We start from the raw sequence: 20,223 nt of genomic DNA, 5'->3' as shown, positions 1-20,223 counted from the left end.
TGGATGACAAGGCATGGAGGGAGGCGACGCCTCCAAATGCTCCCATGTCCTCTGCACCTGAGCCACGTGCTGGAAAGGATGGAGAGAAGATGGAATCAGCCGGTCCATTTTGCCGCTTGTTACTGGTGCTTGTCAAATGCTTGCAGGGTGGAAAGATTGAAGTAAATGGGGGAAGAAAGCTCCTGAACTCAATGGATTTCATTTTCCCAAGTTATTTATATTCCCACTAGCATGAGTAATGGAGAGTGGCTGCATTTGTTCCTGCAAGGGCACTAATACAACTTTCTTATACCTTTAATAGCAGGTGGAGAGTTTAGAGTGTCTGCTTCTAAGAATCTAAGTGAGAAGGAGGGTCTTTTTTGTGATTAGTATGAGCCAAATAGTTCTAGTTGACTTAAGAATACGTTAATGTATCATCTTGATAAAATATTTAATTTGAAGGAAGAGAAATATGGCAACTAACTTTTGGCTAAAGTGGTGATCACGGAAGCGCATCTTGGAAACAATGATTTATACTAAAGTGTTTATTCCAGAAACTCAAAGATAAGTGTCAGGTTGGTTTTTGGATTATTCCGTATACTATCCTGGGTGTGATGAGGAGCACATCTAAAGAAATACAATAGATAAAGAAGAAAAGTGCAGGAATAAAGAGCTAAGGGCATGGGGAAGTTTCAAAATCTGAACTGTAATTCAGAAGACACAGTCAAGTAAAACTACAAGTAGAAGCTCGGAGAAGAAAGCTGCTGTCTTCTCAGCTGCCGCGAAGTGAGGAGTCAGGGATGGGGAGTCAATGGACGTGTGAATGGCCGGCGTCTGTCACCTGGGTGGAGGTTCGCAGCATGTCTCTGGTGCTGCGTGTGGGGCTCTGCCCTCCACTTTCTCGAGCTGCGAGCCACAAGCAATGGGCCGTGCTGTGTAGCTCCTTCTCTAACCCGGAAGCTTTCGGAACGGAACTGTTCACCTACCGTTTTCATATGACGGGGATACATTGAAACGTTTTGGCTGACAGATGAATTAGTTCAGTGTTGTAGTTTGCATAAAGAGCTTTCCTCCACTGTGTTCACGGAGAAGCATTGCTCTCACACGTTCCTCGTGGTGTTCGGTGTTTGCCTGTAAGACTCAAATTGCTCATGTGACTAAGCCCATGGGTTTCCAGGAGAAGGAAAAGCCTTATAACTAAGCAAGATGTCTCCAGGGTCTCAAGTCAGGGAGGCAGAGCAGGGGGTGCTTCCGAAGGCCTGAGGCACCCTTGGCTGCTGCATGGAATAATTGCTGGGGTGAAGCCAGTTTTCCTTTCTGCACAGTGGTCATTGGGGGCAATGAAGCCGGGTCATCGGGAGGAGATCTGGTCTTCTCTCTGTGTAAATGCTCCCGGCGATGAGACTTGAGACTACACTCCTTTCAGTTGTTCGGCTTTTGTGTGCAGCTTGCATTTTCAAAGACTCATTGAAAAAAATAAAAGGCAATGGACTTTGAGTTCTTCCCTTCAGTGGTACTTAATGCAAATTATAACAACCTCACATATGCATCTGGAGGTTTACAGATGGAGAGCCACTGTTACCTGTCTCTACAAAATTATTTCTTTATCTAGGTCTGCTACTTTATCTGTAAATACATTTAATAATGTTGGCTTGTATTGTTCTTCTTTTTTTTTTTTTAACAGTCTCGCTCTGTCGCCCAGTCACCCAGGCTGGAGTGCAGTGGTGAGATCTCCGCTCACTGCAGCCTCCGCCTCCCGGATTCAAGTGATTCTCCTGCTTCTATTGTTCTCGATTTAGCAGTTTCATTCACCACCAAACTATAGAGTAAATGAATGTTTTCACACAATAGGCATTTAATGAGTGCCTGTTGTATTCACAGCACTGATTTGACTGATGTGTTGCTTTGTTTCCAAACAATAGTACATGTGCTTTGGAGTCAAACTGATGTTCACCTCTTGGCTTGGCCCTAGTAGGTAGTTTATGCTGGGCAGGTTATTTACTCTTGTAAGCCTCATTTTCCTCACCTGAAACAAAGCAAGTATAACAGTTGTGTAATGTATTAGTCCGTTCTCACACTGCCAGAAAGAACTACCTGAGACTGGGTAATTTATGAAGAAAAAAGTTTCAATTGATTCACAGTTCCACTTCAGAGCAGCCAGTATAAGCTTCACAGCCCAACAGTTTGCTGTGGGCTGTAATGCTTGTATTGGCTGTTCTGAAGTCAGGGGCATGTGCTATCTAAGCCAAGATTCAGGGGCATTTGGGGGGAAAAACTGTGTCATTTTAATATGCAAAAGTTGTTCACACCCAGGTTATGGAAAGATAGGAAAGAAAGCTAATGAATTTCATTCTGTGCGATGGTGTGGTAGCTTAGCCCTCTGGTCCAGGCTGCCTGTTCGTCAGCATTCTGCAGTGTGGGAGCTCTGATCCCAGCTGAGGCCACAATCACATGAGATGAGATTTTGAAAACTCACCATATTCCCTCCAGATCACACCACTGCTCATTTACCCCGCCCCCCACAGCCTGCAGGGGTGGCTGCATTTCAAATGACATTATTAAAACAACTAGACACCTAGTTAATTACTTTTATATTCAGTGTTCCCAGTACATGTTCTGGAATTAAACACATCCTGAGGCGGGCATTTTTTGCACCTGTAAATCAGGTGGATGTCTGGAGATGATTAGTTCTATTATGCTGCATTGTAGGTGGGAAGTAATTTGCTTCCTTTGTTGTTTTTGATCCATGTTTATCATTCTGTCCAAGTTGAAGTTATTTATCCAAGCAGTGCAAGCAAAGAAGTGGGAGGAAGGGAGATTAAAATAAGAAGGATGTTCCTTGCTTTAAAAATGCGGCACTGAGAAAACATCTCAGGAGATGAAGTGGGGCTGCAGAAAGCCTGGGAGGAGGAGGGGCGGATTAGAGCTCCTGGCTGGGGTGGGTGGAGAATTTAAAGTCTGTTTGGAAACTACGCGGGTTCTAAAAATGATCGTTAGCAGGCAATGGCGCTGAGAGGATAAGTAAAAAAACTACCCCCAAATAATCTTCACTTAGACCTGAAAACATCGCAGGCCCCCATAGGACAGGGCTTGGTTAAGATTTCGAATGTGAATTGAGGCATGCTTTTAAGATAGTCAACTTGGTAGCTTTAGAGATAAGATGGCAACAGGCTTTTTTTTTTTTTTTTGGAGATGGAGTCTCACTCCGTCGCCCAGGCTGGAGTGGAGTGGCACGATCTCAGCTCACTGCAACCTCCACCTCCCGGGTTCAAGCGGTTCTCCTGCCTCAGTCTCCTGAGTAGCTGGGATTACAGGGACCTGCCACTAGGCCCAGCTAATTTTTGCATTTTTAGTAGAGATGGGGTTTCACTATGTTGGCCCCGGGTGATCTGCCTGCCTTGGCCTCCCAAAGTGCTGGGATTACAGGCATGAGCTACCACACCTGGCCTACGGGATTTGACTGAAGCAAAGATTGGAGATTCTGCCAGTTACAGTATCGGCCATATTCACATCCTTCTTCACAATGCAAATAACTAATAATAGTAGGCTATGTGTCTGCTGTGTTCTTTAAGAAATGACTAATGTTTCCTTTACTTATTCTTATGAAAACCATTCCAATTTGCTGATATTTAGTAACTTGTGAGGATTGGAGACAATATTGGTCAAACAACAGGACTTTGCCAGGTGCACAGTAGGTCTTGCTTGTTGCGGGGACCATCACCTCTGTCTGGGCTCCTTCAGAGGCAGTAACAAATGCAGTAGTGCTCACTCTTTCCTTCCTTCCTTCCTTCCTTCCTTCCTTCCTTCCTTCCTTCCTTCCTTCCGTCCTTCCTTCCTTCCTTCCTTCCTTCCTTCCTTCCTTCCTTCCTTCCTTCCTTCCTTCCTTCCTTCTGCCTGTGAAGTCTGCTTGAGATAAGTCACAAGCAGGCAAAGTCCATATTTATTCATTTCTATGTTTATAGTGTGTGACCCATGCCAGGCACTTGATACATGTTTTTGAATGAGTTAATGAGTAACTGATCCTAATTAATAGAAACAACCCCAGACACACACATACACACACAGTGTGTATATATGTGTATGCACATAATGTATATTATATAAATATATGTTATGTGTATATATTATGCACATTTGTGTATATGTATATATTACCCTGTGCAAGTCATGGTCAAGTAGCAAAGTATAGTGATTAAGAGTTTGGCTGTAGAATTTGACAAACTGCTAATTCAATTCCTCATCTGTGGCTTTTTAACCCTGTTTCCTCCAACAAGTTACCTTAATACCAGCTGCTTTATTGTAAACAGGGGCAATAATTGTGTCTTGTTTATGGGACCACATCCACCTCCTAACAGCATGCTTATTTCCATATTTACCCATGTGCCTGTCTTTCATCTAACCTTCTAGCCTCTGAGCCCCGTGAAGGCAGGACTAGGTGTGCTCACTGTTCTATCACTGGCACTTAGAACAGAGTTAGGAACTTGGTCATTATTTGTGGAATAAAAGACCACATAAGGTTGTAGTCAGATAGCTAACGAAGTGCCTGATGTGTAGCAAACACTTATCTAATTAATGTTCAAATTTACTATTATCATGATTAAGAGGCACCATACATTTGGGATACAGAACAGTGTAGAGAAGCAGTTTGATAGATTTTATCACACATGGAAAGTTGAAGTAGGCTAAACTTCAACTGTGGATAAGGCTTGAATTAATAGATGAATGGGATTTGTTTATAATTAACATATTAATTGCTTTTATGTAAATCAGAACTTTTAAAGTGTTTGAAGAGCATTTGCTCTCTTACCTGGAAGTTTGGCCGTTGTTTCTGCCATCTTATAGTTATTGTTAACTGAATTGCTAAGCAACCATTTTTTTTCTGTTAAAAATCCTCAGATATTTAAAGGAAAAGTTGACTGATGTTCTTTCAGTTCATCCACATTACGAAGACTGATTCAAGTTTAAGGAAAATTCTAAGTCAGAAAAAGAATTCAATTTTTAATTTTAGACAAGATTATTTCTGAAAAAAGCTCTCAGTTCTTAGGTGATATTACCAGTTACACTGTACTGTAATGCCTAGAGTTTAGACTTCAGACACTAATTCCTGGTGGGAGGAAGAGGGTGACAGCCCTTTAGGGGAAATGAATTATAACATCACTGAGTTTTTCATTAATTTTTAATGAGGCTTGTACATTTCACTCAGAGAGTTAAGCATCACCCAACTCTGGTAAATGTTAGTCCTCTTACAGGTCATTTAATCACTTGAGTTTTAAGAGCAGGTTATTATTTTTCATTGTGTGCGCTGAAAAATATCTTCTATATAGGGAACAATTAAAAGAGTAGGACTATATTAATTATTTGGCTGCTTAAAAATGACTCAATTATAATAACAATTTGCTACATGATATATCACACATAGATCCTACTTTTATTAAAAAACGAGTTACTCCAGCAATTGTGTGATGGAACTAACCTGTTTATGTTTGAGCTGAACATCTTCGGGGGTTTGTTGTTTCGTGCATTTTCTCTGATTCATTTTCTTCTCTTAACTGACCTTTTACAACCTGTTTCCTAGATTTCATATTAACTGGTGATGAATCTGAACCATTTGGTTGATAGGGTAAGCAATTTCTTTAATATACTGAGGACATAAAAGAGACAATAGAAGTTTTATGTATTTTTAATTCAAAAATTATTCTACAGTACAAAGTCCCTTCCAGGCACCAGTCCTGGAAAAGGCACACTCAGCTTGTGAGGAGGCTGTGTCCGTGCCAGTGGGGCTAAAGATAGGTTCTGGTAGTTTCCTAGAACAGCTGTGTGGCAGGCATCGTTCCCAGCTCTGATTTTATTAGGATAAAACTCCCAGGTTTCTGTTGCTGAAAAGTGCTGGAAAAGTCCTGAGGCCTCTCACACCGGCCTCTCCGGTGCCTTTCCTGCAGTGGAGGCTGCGGGGCCTCACTTCTGAGTGACGGGGGCCTCAGCGAGCTTTTGATAGAGCTGTTCCAGCTGGGAAAACCCCACCCGCACTTGCTATCCATCAGCAGAGCTAGGAGGGGGTTGTAGGGACAGGCCATGGGGCCTGGTGCTAAGGGCCTGGCTGGGGGGTGGGTGGGGCCCTGCACCTGTGCCTGGGGTCAGCCCTGCTGACAGCTCATCCACAGAAGAACCGTGATCTGGAAACACGTGCTGGAATCTGATTCAGCCCGTGGATTCAGATGTCACAATCAGAATCCTGGTGTGCATGGAAACAGCCCTGAGGCCGAGGGCAGCCGGGGGCACGGGGTTTCTGGCCACGGCCATGAGCACACTGAGGAGTTCAGGTGGGTGGGCTGGGCTTTCTCAGCCTTACTGTCCTCATCTGAAAAATTAATCAGTTTGATCACATCTGGAATGTTCAGTCTGCTCCAGCGAGTCCTGGGGTTTCTGAAGAGCCCTCTTTGAGTCTTCCCTGGATGGGTAACCGTGGTGAGGAGAGTGGTCTCGGTCATCCGAGCCCCGACTCAACCAGAGCAAGTGTGGGTTCACGGCCTTCCCGTGTGCTTCTGAGCAAATTCTGATCTGACGAAGATAACCTGCTGCTGAGAAGAATAAAGGATCTGAAAAGTACCGTACAGCCTGAGTCTCGACCGAGCCCTCTCAGGATGATCAGCCCTGGCTTCTGCTCTCGCTGCCTCCTCATGTAAGACACAGCGTCTCAGACGTGGGGACAGCGCCCCCGGACCACGTCCTCATGCCTCCACCGAGCCCAAACACAGACCTTTCCCCTTTCCTGCTGCACACTCACTTAGGAGCACCGATAATCCAGAAGCACTTCCAGAAATAAAGGTGGAAAAAGGTTCTAGACAGTGCTTCATATTCTACAGCTTGAAAGTTCTTAAACGAGGCAATAACGCTTCCCAACTTGTAAAATATGGAAAAAATGCCATTTCATAAAAATGATATTGGTATAACACCGACAATGGCGATGACACAGTCACAAATCACCCGTGTCCCATCAGAACTATTCCCTTTCCGCTTCAGGCTTTTTGAAGGTGCTACAAAAATAAACATTTTAATGAAGAAAACAAGATTAAATTCCAGCAGGAAAAGGCCATTACTTTTAATGAGATTCCTTGAAATGAAGAAGCATAGCTTAATTGGTTAAGAAAGATTAATAGATAATTATTTGCTTAGGAACAAAAATGGTCACAATGAAAAACACCTGTCGCTGCTCGTCGAGCGCAGGAATCCAGAGAGAGAACATTTTCACGCTGGCCTTGGAAAGATGCTCATTCCAGCACTGGACTAAAGGTCGAGAGACCTGGGTCCGAGTCCTGGTTTTGCAATTATTTCTCTCGTGACTGCAGGAATCTTCCTTCAGCTTTCTGGTCCTGAAAGACCAGGTCCATAAAACGACGTGGTCGGAGCAGATAATCTGCAGCAGCTCTGCTGTGCCTGAATCTGCTTCAGCCGTTAAACCTCTCCTGTTCCTTTTTGAGATCTTAATCAGAAATGAATATGCATCAAAGAGACCCTAGTGCGAGACCCTCCTCCGTGTTATTTATACTGAATGAGAGGTGGGAACTGCATTAGTGTTTTGGTAGGTACTTTTCAGGTAGCGTTTTTGATGGTAATCCTAGTGGAAAAACACAGTAGCCCTTCTTCTCCTAACTTACAGCAGGTAGTGAACTACGGCCATGAGACTAGCGTCTCCAATATGGCATTCCACCATCTGGCTCGTGCTGAGGGCTCAAACTGGCCCCTGATGTTATTTCTGAAGCCCTAACCCTGAATGTAAAATCCTGGGAGAGAACTGAACAAAAGGAGCCCAGGATCCTGATAGCCCTCATGGAACAGGGCTTCGTGGATCCAGGCACCAAAATCTAGCCTAGAGAGAGGAGATGTTTAAAACTCATGCAGAGGGAGACCTAGCGGTGAATGGAAAGCATGGCTGGGCACAGGGGTGGTCCTGATGGAGGGGCTAGAGGCTGACGATGGCGTGGAGGCCCCGATACAGCGCAGCCCCGCCAGCCTCTGCATGGCCGTGGGAGTTACACCCTTGAGGACGGGTTCCAAGAATAAAATGTGTAATATGCAGAAGACAACAGAGCTTTTGTGTGGAAAGGCCTTGGCGAATTGACACCAATGGCTGAGAGCAGGCAGTAGGGAAGTGGCGGCGTTGGGCGCTGTTCCCCACCCTCTCTGGTCTAGCTGCACGGCCAGGGCAGACCGGACATTGGCCTCCTGTGTATCTGCTGCCATGATCCTGTTTCCACCCCCGTAGCTCTTACCGGGCCCCTGAATCCAAGCTTTCCTCAGGTGCTGCCCTGGCCAGGAGAGAAGGAAGCACTCAGCCTCCTGGTCGGTGTCCCGCTGAAGCGTTGTATGAGTCCGGGTTCCCTAGAGGGACAGGACTAATAGGATAGATGTATACATGAAAGGAAGTTTATTAAGGAGAACTGACTGGTGATCACTCAGTGAGGTCCCACAATAGGCCGTCTGCACGCTGAGGAGGCTGGAAGTCAGTCCAAGTCCCAAAACCTTAGAAGTAGGGAAGCCGGCAGCGCAGCCTTCGGTCTGTGGCCAAAGGCCCGAGAGCCCCTGGCAAACCACTGGTGTGAGTCCAAGAGTCCAAAAGCTGAAGAACTTGGAGTCTGATGTTCAAGGGCAGGAAGCATCCAGCACAGGAGAAAGACGGAGGCCAGAAAATTCAGACAGTCTATTCCTTCCACGTTCCTCTGCCTGCTTTCATCCGGGCTGTGCTGGCAGCTGACTAGATGGTGCCCACCCAGATTGAGGTGGGTTTGCCTCTCCCAGCCACTGACTCGAATGTTCATCTCCTTTGGCAACACGCTCACAGACACACTCAGGACAATACTTTGCATCCCTCAGTCCAATCGAGTTGACACTCAGTATTAACGATCACCAGCATGTTCTGTGGAGGGCTGAAGCTCCTAACAGACGGGTCAGAGGCTCCTGCAGCCACAGAGGCTGGTGGGGGGCGCCATGTGGCCCCCTCATGTGTGTGGGGACAATTGGGCAGCCTCTGTTTGCTTGCTCTACTCACAATCTGAGGGTGCAGTTTACCACCAAGTATGGGTCAAAATCCCAGGATTACGATTGGGCTTTAATTTAAAAGACTTGTTTTATTGGTCAGCGTTCCCCAGAGAAACAGAACCAATAGGATCTATATGTCTACCTTTGTCTATATCTACACCTATGTTTGTCTATATCTATATCTATCTGTGTCTGTGTCTAGACCTATCTGTGTCTGTCTTACCTGTCTATCTATATCTGTACCTATCGCTATCTGCATCTTTACCTGTGTCTGTAGTTTACCTAGTTTACCTATCTGTATCTATTTCTATCTGTGTCTCTATGCCTATCTGTCTATATGTATACCTATCTATCTTTATCTATGCCTGTTTGTATCTATATCTACACTGTCTGTATCTGTATCTATCTGTGTCTGTATCAATACCTATCTGTATCTGTATCTATATCTATACCTATCTGTACCTATGTTATGTGTACCTGTCTGCCTGTTATCTGTATCTATGTTATATGTACCTATCTGCCTGTTATCTGTATCTATATTATGTGTACCTATCTGCCTGTTATCTGTATCTATGTTATGGGTACCTATCTGCCTGTTATCTGTATCTATATTATATGTACCTATCTGCCTGTTATCTGTATCTATATTATATGTACCTATCTGCCTGTTATCTGTATCTATATTATATGTACCTATCTGCCTGTTATCTGTATCTAGGTTATGGGTACCTATCTGCCTGTTATCTGTATCTATATTATATGTACCTATCTGCCTGTTATCTGTATCTAGGTTATATATACCTGTCTGCCTGTTATCTGTATCTATATTATGTATACTTATCTGTATCTATATCTATGCCTGTTACCTGCACCTATATCTACGCCCATCTGTATCTGTATCTGTATTTATATCTATATCTAAAGAGATTTATTGCAAGGAATTGGCTCACCTGATTACAGAGGTGAGCACACCCCGAGACCTGCAGTTAATGGGCTGGAGACCGGGGAGGTGAAGGTGTGAGTTCCAGTCGAAGGCCGGCAGGTGCCAGACCCAGGAAGAGCCAACGCTCCAGTTCAAACCAAAAGGCAGAAAAGCCCTGGTGTCCCAGCCACAGTGTCAAGCAGGAACTCCCTCTTGCTGGGGGAGGGCAGCTTTCTGTTCTGCTCAGGCCCTCAGTGGGTTCAACAGTGGATTGGACGAGGCCACTCACAGTGTGGCGGGGCTCCCTCTGGCTCTGAACCCCTATCCTAATGTTACTGTCATGCAGACCCCCTCACAGGCGCACCCAGAATGTGTGACCACTGTCTGGGCACCCACAGCCCCATCAAGAAGGCTCCTGAAACGAACCATGACACTCGTCTAGACCTGGAGCCTGAGGCTTACTCTAGAACCCGGATTCGACCAGAGCTGGGCTGTCAGGGCTCTTGGCTACTCCCAAAACAAAAGATCGAGTAGTGTATTGATTCCCACAGTCCCTTCTGTGTGCGGCTGTCTCGGAGACATCTTCTGCGGAGGGAATGTCGTGTTCGGAGCAGGTGTAATGGGGATCCCTCCAGAGAATTTTCTTACCGGAGCTCCAGGTTTCCCGCCCCTGCCATGACAGCTTTTCTTTCCCAAAGGAGGCAGCTGGGGTGCACAGACTGTGCCTGTCACCTCTTTTCAATAAGCAAGGAGACCCCCTGCAGGGCCTCATCACCTCCGTGGATCCTTTGTTGAAAGTCCCTCTTGGTTCATGAATGATCCTTGTTGAATCCTGTAAAACAGTGTGGAAAAATGCACCTCCATGTCCCGAATGCGGTAAGAGAGCTGTCACTGTTCATTATGTCATGTTCCCTGCATTTTCCCTAAGAAAAGCCGTGCGCTGACGTGTCTAACCCTCCCCACGGCTCCCCACGCTCTGCCTCGTTATGGTTGTCTGCTGGTAGAACTTCCAGATTGGAGGATCTCAACCCTGCTTCCCTCTTCATCCCAATTGCCATCAAGTGAACAATGAATTGGAAGTGAGTTGAAAGACCTCAGCTTCAGGCAAGTGCTAAATGCTGCAGAGAACCCAGGGGCGCCAAGTGAGCCTCACCCTCACCTTAAGCGAGTGGGGAAAAGGGCGAGTAAAACATGCGTCCTGACATTACCAGGTTTCCAAAACACAGATCAATCGAAGCAGGAGCATAGACCAGGCGTGTCTCCTCCAGGCGGAGGCTGCAGACCCCCCTCGTCTATGGCTCCGACGCCACCAAATGTCGTTGGACCCTGCTTCTAGTTCATCAAACACAAGAGCATCTTATCAAATATAAAGTGTTGTAGTCAGTTTTTTTTCACTTGCCATTCTATTTTGGCTTTTGTTTCATTTTCTGAAATATTTTTGGATGGCATTTAATTCATCCCCTGGCATTGGACATTTAGGTTCCTTTTTACTTTTCTGTTATAAATGGTGTGTCTAGGAATTTCCTTGTACATAAATCTTGGTGCACACCACGGGCTCATTGAGGGACTTGCCTTAGGATATAAAAGTGAGTGTGCCGAAGGTGAGGCACCTGGGATGATGTGACTGGTGTCCTCTTCCTGCTCCTTGGTCTCTGTAATGGCAGCAGAGTTCACAGTGCTGACCACAGACTGCGTGATCTTCCCCTTTCTCACCAGGAGGACTGGAGTTGGACGTGGCCAGGCGAGTGGCTCAGTGTCCAGCATTGAGCCTCCATGGCTGCTGGGCTGGCTCTGGGGTTGCACAAGGAGCTTATCAGTTGGGGTTTGCTTTGTTTGTTTACTTTTAAATTAAGTTTTTTTTTTTTTTTTTTGAGACAGGGTCTTACTCGTCACGCAGACTGGAGTGCAGTGGTACAATCTTGGCTCAATGCAGCCTCGGCTTCTTGGGCTCAAGTGATCCCTCTGCCTCAGCCTCCCAGGTTGCTGGGACTGCAGGCACCTGCCTTTGTGCCCTTCCTGTGCTAGGATTTCGGGTGTGAGCCTCTGCACCTGGCCCTGTTTCTCACAATGGAGTTCAGGTTTGAGCCGCCACACCTGGCCCTATTTCTCACGCTGGGATTTCGAGTGTAAGCCTCTGCACCTGGCCCTGTTTCTCACGATGGATTTCAGGCGTGAGCCGCCACACCTGGCCCTATTTCTCACGCTGGGATTTTGGGTGCGAGTCCCTGCACCCGGCCGTGCTTCTTGTGCTGGGATTTCGGGTGTGAGCTGCCACGCCTGGCCCTATTTCTCACGCTGAGATTTGGGGTGTGAGTCCCTGCACCTGGCCCTGTTTCTCACGATGGATTTCAGGTATGAGCCGCGGCACCTGGCCCTATTTCTTACCCTGGGATTTGGGGTGTGAGTCCCCGCGACCGGCCCTGTTTCTTGTGCTGGGATTTCGGGTGTGAGCCCCTGCACCCGGCCTTGTTTCTCTGGCTGCCTCTGTTTCTCTGACTCCTGTAGTGGTGTTTCCTTCCAACACCTGTGTTTTACAGCACTGGGGTGTTTTTCTCCTCTCTGCCGTCAATATGCAAAGTGCTGAGGTTGCACTCTTAAGCCCCGTGAAAAGGACTTTGCTATTGCTAACGGACAATTTTACTTCATGTTACTTTCAATTTCTTGGAAATTGTTAGATGCTTGTCCTCACCCAGCTGGTTTCCGTTTCTGCCTCCTGGATCTAGATGGCTCTGCTGCTTTATCAGCGGAGGGCGCTGGGTTCCGCGCCTTCAGCGGGGATTGTCTGAGCCTCCAGCTCTGCCCTGTGGCTGTTCCAGTAACCCGGCCAAGGCTTACGGCCTGGTGTAGTAATAGAACATGGGTGATTTCCATTATGTGGCTCACTACACATGCATCAAAAACTTCGGAAAATGCAAAGGCGTTTTACATAATCTGAAGTTCAGTCATGCCACCCGAGTGTCTGAGAAGAGGAAGGCGACTTCCTGACACCTGTCATGATGTGAACGAGGTCGCTTCATCTGGAGTGGAATCTGGCCTTGGTTCTGTCCTTTTTATTTTTCCAAGCCAGACCACAAGTATACCTAACTACAACCCCGCATAGTAATTTTTCGCTGAAGAGGTGGTTTCCGATGCGATAATGTCTGAGTTTCTTTCAATATGCGCTCTCTATTCTCTGAGAACATTAAAGTGTCTGAATTTCCAAGGCACGTGCCGAGGTACGAGGGCTGCGCCTGTGAGAACAGGGAGCGACACTGAGTGATGGCTGGAGGCTGAGGAGCCGCTTTCCCTCCCTCATGCATCCGCCTCCATGCGCGCCTGCTCTCCGCCGTGGCAAATCGGACATCTGGGCTGGCAGCCTGCAGTCGGGACGCGGTGGAGGTGATGGACAGCCGGCCCGGGAGGGGTGAGTGCTCTGTCCACTCTGCCCCCAGGCCAGAGCCTCGCACGGTGATGAACAGAGTCGTACTGACGTGGAAAATCAGATACCCCGCACCTTTCCTTCAAGACAAATAGGGGAAAAGTTGAGAAAACGGAAAAAGAAAAAGAAGTGGTCAAGAAAGGGCTGCAAACACACAAAGAGACGATTTTTTTAAGGAGAAAAGGAAAATAACAAACCAGATGTGACATGGTACTCCAGTTCCAATATCCTATTTATTATCATACATTCAACTCCTCGGGTATTTAATGACAAGCTGCTCATGGCTTGTCTCAGAGCACCAGGAATTCTGAGTCGCAGTCGGGGTGTAAAGCGGGGCCCTGCATTCAAGGAACTGAGTCTGACTGGGAAATGGGAAGGCTCCGCTGCTTCCCGTGGCTGGCTGTGAGCTTCACCTGGGAGTGGCAGGTGCACTCGGAGTCAGCTCCCCTCCATGCCCGCCTGCATTCCTAGCCGGCGACCTCGGCCACGGTGGGAATCCCCCTGCTTTTCTCATTATTGTAGGTTTTTCTTCTGTATTTCTGAACCCCTCCTATCTCAGGGAGGGAAATCCAGGGAGAAGTATCTGTTGCGTCCCCATCTGTTGCATTTTCTGAGTCTCCACGTTAATGAAAGAGAAGCCATCCAGTTTCCTGCGGTGCCGAGAGTCCTCGGAACCTGTCATTGTTCTAAATGACGGAGGACAGCGTTCAGATGCGACGTCTGTCACCATTTCTGAGTCTCCTCTTAGCAAACTTTAAAGCCTGTAAAGACTTCTATTTTCAAAGTAGGAAAATTAGATTACAGCAAAGCCATAACCTTGTATCTCTCCTAACCTTGCTCCCTAATCAGGAATAAAAAGGAAATTATCTGAAGAATTATCTAGTATGTTCTTCATCAGGCGATCATAACTAAATCATAATTGCCATCTGGCAGCAAAATGTGATGAAATTACCACGGCAAACTATTAATTACTTCAAAGATCCATTTTAATCATAAACAGTTTAATATACCTCTATAAAAATTGTCCTCAGGCAGGCGCTTAATGAGGGTGCTGTGAAGGCTCTGCTGTCCTTGGCGACTGGAGAATGTTTTCACGAGATCTTCACGGTTATTTTCCAATTCCAGTTCCTTAGGCCTGGCTCTTACACTCTCTAATACTATGGGGAGTAGACATTTCTCCATCCTCCTGGGTGGAGTGTGTGAGTGTGTGCATACATATGTGTTTATCTGTGTGTGTGTGAACTGTGTAGGTGATATGCGTGTGTGTGTGCATGCATGTGTATATGTATGAGTGTGTGCTAGTGTGGGTATGTGTGTGCATGTGTGTACATATATATTGCATATGTGTATGCACGGGCATATATGTGTGTGCATATGTAAAGGTGTGTGTCTCTGTGTGCATGTGTATGTATGCATGCGTGTACATATCTGTGCATGTGTATACCTGTGTGCATATGTACGTGTGTGTATGTGTGTGCATGTGTGTGTATATGTATGGGTGTGTCTCTGTATGCATGTGTATGTGTGTATGCATGTGTGGATATAAGTGTGCATGTGTATTATGTACATAGGTACATGTGTGTCCGTGTGTGGGCTGTATATGTGTGTACACATGTTACACAATGTGCATGTGTGTATGTGTGTACATATGTACATGTAGGTGTGTATGTGTATATATGCATGTATGTATATGTGTACACATGTACATGTGTCTGTGTGTGTGCATGTGTGTCTGTGTGCATGTGTGTGTGCATGTGTATATATGTGCATGTATGTTTTGTGTACGCATGTACATGTATGTGTGTGCATGTGTTTGTGTCTGTGTGTGCATGTTATGTGTGTGCGGGTGGGCTGTTGCTTTGTAGTTTTGTGGAGGTTAGAGTATGTGCATGGTGCTGTTCATGCATGCATGTGTATATGTGTGCATGTGTGTTTGTGTGTATGTATGTGTATGTGTATATATGTGTGCATGTGTTTGTGTACATGTGTACATGTATGTGTGCATGCGTGTTTGTGTCTATATGTGTGCATGTTGTGTTTGTGTCTGTGCATGCATTCATGTGCATATGTGTGCATGTGTGTTTGTGTGTGTATGTATGTGTACGTGCTACGAGTGGTATCTTGAAGAAAGGGGATGGTGAGGATGAAAGGGAAGAGTTTATGTTCACAGCCACACATAAACCCACAGAATAGCTTTTGATGGAGCGCAGTCAATTTTGGAATTAGGTATGAGAAAGCATCTTTGCTTCATTCTTAGTTCTTTGAGATATTTTTCATTTCAATGAAAACACATGCCTTTTTCTAGACCATGATGCACACAATTTCATCAAGTGGGGCTTGTGAGTAAGAATGCAGATAGAAAATCACGGGAATTATTCACGTGGATGACCTGATTTTATTCTTGTCTTACTTATGAAGTCTTCTTCCTGCTCCACAACGACTGAAGAGACAGGAAGCAAACTTTAAAAATTACATAAATAAAAGGGCAAAGGGGACATACAAAAGGATAAGCAAAGACAGACACAGCTCGGCACCGTGGTCGTGGCTCGTCTCTCCACAGACGCCAAATTCAAACCTGCTGGCGACTTATCATGTTGGACTAATGGCACGAAGGTGCTTGGGAAATAGAACCACATTCAGCATCAAGCAGGAAAAAATTCACAAGTATGTGCAGACAAGCTAATCAAAACTGAAGGAAAAATAGAATCAGCAGCTACTATAAATTAACTTCAGAAATATGCAGCCAGAGAAATGTCCTTGGGGACTTGCATTCTAGCTCCTGAGCTGAAATTTGTGTCATTAAACTGATATCTAGATGATGTACATTTCTTAATACTCACAATTCAAAAAAAAAAAAATGAAACAAATTACATGAGCACAGTGGCTATCATTTCCCCCTTGTGAATGGCGTAGTATCAGTCCATACAATTTTGGATGTTGTCTTTCTGTTGATTGTTACTTTAAACTACAAATCACAGAGCATTTAAATAATGATTTGTTAAATTACTCTAAACCTAATTATTTTATATTTACACCATCCCCTCTGTTGGTTCTGAAATGAACAAAGTATTCAAAGGAGTGCAGAACCAGTGGGTGTAGACAGTTATGTTTCATTAATTGGAAGCATTCTAAAAGCAACCATAGTGACTGATCACATATCCAATACTCTCTTTTTTGACCAACTTTGCTGCTGCCAAGAAGGATAATATTGTACAGTAATTCAATGCTAATAATTTATCAGTTCCACTATTTTGTAGGCATTAATATCAAAAGCTGGTTGTTGGAAAGTAGAGCAATGTAGCAAGGGCTCCCAGACGTGCCATTTCTATCTTCCTGTGTGTGATTGGATCTCAGCTCTGCCATGTGTTCTGTGCCGTGTAGGAAAGTTACACAGTCCCACTGGTCGTGGGGTTCTGGGGGTCAGTTGATTAATGGGGTGCTGAAAATGAGATCGTTCCGCCACTCTGCAGGCAGGAAGAAGCATTTATCATCCCAGACGATTTTCTGGAATACTTGTCAGCACTGTCAACTCCAGGGTGGACAGCAATGAACAACTCCATTCAGGCCGCACCTCCCAGGGCTCCAGAGGAGAGATTTAGTCCCACTGAGCAGGTAACAATTGCCAGCCGAGCCGCTGGATTAGGGTAAAGGAGGCGTAGCTGGTAAAAGTAAGAAGTCAAAAACCAGCTCTAAGCTGGGAACTTGCAGCAGGAACAATGACTGTAGCAAACGCGTGTGTTTTCTTCCATGACGTGCGTGTGCCCTTGCCACTCTTCTGTGTCCAAATCCTCCCTTCTCCTGTCCCACCAGACCTGGGCTTCCCTCCTCCCACTGAGCTCTGTGTCCTGCAGGGCTGGTCTCCTGACACGGCATCAGACGGGTCCCCACGTTGTCTGGTCCTTATCAGGTTCTGCCACTCGAAGGCTCTGGCAGGACCCAAGAGGGAGGGAGGGCAAAGGATCAGATGTGGGTGCCCAGCTCTCTGGCTCCGGCTGTGGGTTGACGGTGCTGCATTTCCCAAGCACGGGCATGGCTTTGCTCAGGAGCCTTTCGTGGGGTCTGTGTCTCCCTTGCCACTCTTGCCCAGGTAGTCCCGGTTCCTAACGCCGGGCTCTGCTCTGCCACTCAGTGGATGCCCTTTACCCCTCCCCTCCACCATGGCTTTGCCCAGAGCCCATCCTCACACCTGCCTAAGCCCCTTCTCTGAGGACACCTGTTTCCTGCCAGGACCTGGGCTATGGTCCATGATCCCTCACTTCCTACTGCGCGTTTGGATGTGCTGCTGGGGTGTAGTTTTTGAATTCCTCCCGCAGGCAACGTGCTGTCCAGGTGGCCTTGTGACCATGGACAATGGCTCAGAGAAGATGGCAGTGGCTGAGGAGAGAGGGACGGAGACTCTGTTTGTGCAGGGACAGGTGTGTTACGCTGGGGCAGGTGGGCTTTCGCTTCTTAGTTTTGTGGGGGTTAAACAGAGGATGTACATGATGCTGAGCACTCCAGGGAGTGGGGGCTGTAGCCGGGGTGCACGGCTTGCCACCAGTCACACAGACCTGCTACAGCCTGGCTTTCTGTGTCATAGAAACCAGGAGGCTCAGAGACCACGTTGGCTCCTTAGGCAGCAGGGGAGGCAGCTGCTGCAGGGCTGGGCTCTGCACTGCACCCCGTGAGAAGGAGACTTGGGCCCGTGGTGGCTCTGCAGCCAGGCGTAATGGGGCACCCCACAGTTTCGCGCTGACTGCATCTTCTGCAGTTTCCTGGTCATGAAAGAGACAAGAGTGGCTCTGAGAGGCATTCCCGTGACGTGGGCCGTGTACCCGGTCAGTTAGCCAAAACTGGGTTCCTTACAGATTCTTAGAATGCTCGGGATCATGTGCTCATCCTACAGCTGAGACAGAATCCAATGCCTGCAACCTTCACCTTTGACAGGTCCCACGCCTACTCCGCCTACTCTTACCTTCTGCCTACAATCAAACCCAAAGGTTAAAAGCTTTGAACTTTTCCTACTCTCACAATTGTACCAGCTATTCATATATTCTTCAACCCAGTTTTTCACAAAGATAATTTAAATTTGCTGTTTAAAAGGTAAGTACTCTCATGCTGTTCAAAAACCGATAATATAATACAGTAAATAGTAAACATTCTTCCTGTTCTTCATTTCTAGAGGGAGCTAATGTAGCCTTTGAAAGACATTTTAAATCTATTCTTGCAGGTGTGTGTGCGCACAATTCATTTAACAAATCGTCGCAGGGCACTTACAATGTGCCATGCACAGTTCAAAGCAATTTAATGTCTAACCTTATTTAATTCTCATAATAACTACATTAGGTCCTCATCCCTTTTGTGAAGTTAGGGGCCAGATATATTTTAGAAATCAGAACTTCCTTTGATGAATGGGCCATATACCACACCCAAACAAAATCTGGGGTAGCACTCATAATTAAAGACATTAATATTTTTGCAGGAAACTGAATGAGAATTCCTAGTCAGTAAGATAAATGAAGAAGGTAGTTTTATGTCCATAAAGGCAAGATTTTGCCACTGAGTGGTCAAAAAAGCCATGTTTAGTTCTCAGAGCTGTGAATAAAGAACTTGGGGCTTCATTTTAAAAATAAGAAATTGAATCACAGGAGTTTATGTACCATGCTCAAGGCCATACAACTAGTAAGAGAAAGAATTGGGGTTTGAACCCAGGCTGTCTGATTTAAGACTGTATCTATCGATTATCTATCATCTATTTATCTGTCTATCTATCTATCATCTCTCTATCATCTATCTATCTACTCTATCTCCTCTATTATCTATTTTTCTGTGTATATACATGTATAAATGTTTTACTGTTTTAATCAAAATTGTACAGTGATACACACACTATTCTGCACCATGCTTTTAAAACGTAGCACTTGGCCAGGTGCGGTGGCTCACGCCTGTAATCCCAGCACTTTGGGAGGCTGAGGCAGGTAGATCACGAGGTCAGGAGTTCAAGACCAGCCTGGCCAATATAGTGAAACTCTGTCTCTAATAAATACAAAAATTAGCCAGGCGTGGTGGCACATGCCTGTAATCCCAGCTACCCTGGAGGCTGATGCAGGAGAATCACTTGAACTCAGCAGGCGAAGGTTGCAGTGAGCTGAGATTGCGCCTCTGCACTCCAACTTGGGCGACAGAGAGCGACTTCATCTCAAAACAAGCAAACACCCAAAGCCAAGAAAACCCATAGCACTTTATTTTAAGGATATTTCTAATTTAATCCATAATGGGTTTCTAGTTCTTATATTAATGGCGATATCATGTTCCATGTTTTCATGAACTGTGATTTATCAGAGAAGCCCTCGCAATGGTGATTTAGGTTGTGTCATTGTTTCTGCATAACAGCAAGGCAAGGCTGCGGACTGACACCGTTCTGCTCAGGTTTCCTGTTGCTTACGGAGGGTTTGAGGTGCGGTCCCTGGTGTTTCATCGTGACAAGTGGAGGTTTACAGAAGAACTTCATAACCATCTGGAGAAACTGTGAAGCCACATCTCGAGACCGGGTCTAGAGTATGTTACCAATGGGCTAATGGTTTTGAAGTAAAATAAGTAAAAACATTAAAGTGCTAGAAGAAGCCAGAGGAAAAGTCATTTAGAATGTTGTAGTATGAAAGTCTTTCTAACTGTAACACAAAATCCTCAAGCTACAAATGAATAGATTTACAGATTATAAATTTACCTAAATGATGATATTGACTAATATGCAAGATAAGGAGTCCCCCTGGAAATGCCTATCATGGAAAACAACAAGTGGGGAAAATGTTGAAATCCTGTCAGAGAGAAAGAACTCATTCAGGATATGGATGGAATTAACAAAAAAGCATCAATAAGACTTTTTTTT

At 45.7% G+C, this 20,223-nt stretch overlaps 2 long non-coding RNA genes across 2 annotated transcripts; one reads left to right on the top strand and one right to left on the bottom strand.

The window, feature by feature from the left end:
• Positions 1-1,919: 1,919 nt before the first annotated feature.
• Positions 1,920-6,146, bottom strand: LOC105491888 (uncharacterized). The gene is made up of 4 exons (XR_011607312.1): positions 6,102-6,146; positions 5,453-5,620; positions 4,787-4,952; positions 1,920-2,005 (listed from the first exon to the last, which is right to left on the bottom strand). It is a non-coding gene; the product is annotated as an uncharacterized lncRNA (long non-coding RNA).
• A 10,480-nt stretch (positions 6,147-16,626) lies between these two features.
• LOC139355716 (uncharacterized) lies at positions 16,627-19,795 on the top strand. The gene is made up of 4 exons (XR_011606597.1): positions 16,627-16,967; positions 17,669-17,770; positions 18,282-18,437; positions 19,728-19,795. It is a non-coding gene; the product is annotated as an uncharacterized lncRNA (long non-coding RNA).
• Positions 19,796-20,223: the final 428 nt, after the last annotated feature.

Source organism: Macaca nemestrina, chromosome 8, assembly GCF_043159975.1.
Source record: "Macaca nemestrina isolate mMacNem1 chromosome 8, mMacNem.hap1, whole genome shotgun sequence".
Classification (NCBI taxonomy): domain Eukaryota; kingdom Metazoa; phylum Chordata; class Mammalia; order Primates; family Cercopithecidae; genus Macaca; species Macaca nemestrina.
This window is presented reverse-complemented; position numbering and strand designations above follow the sequence as displayed.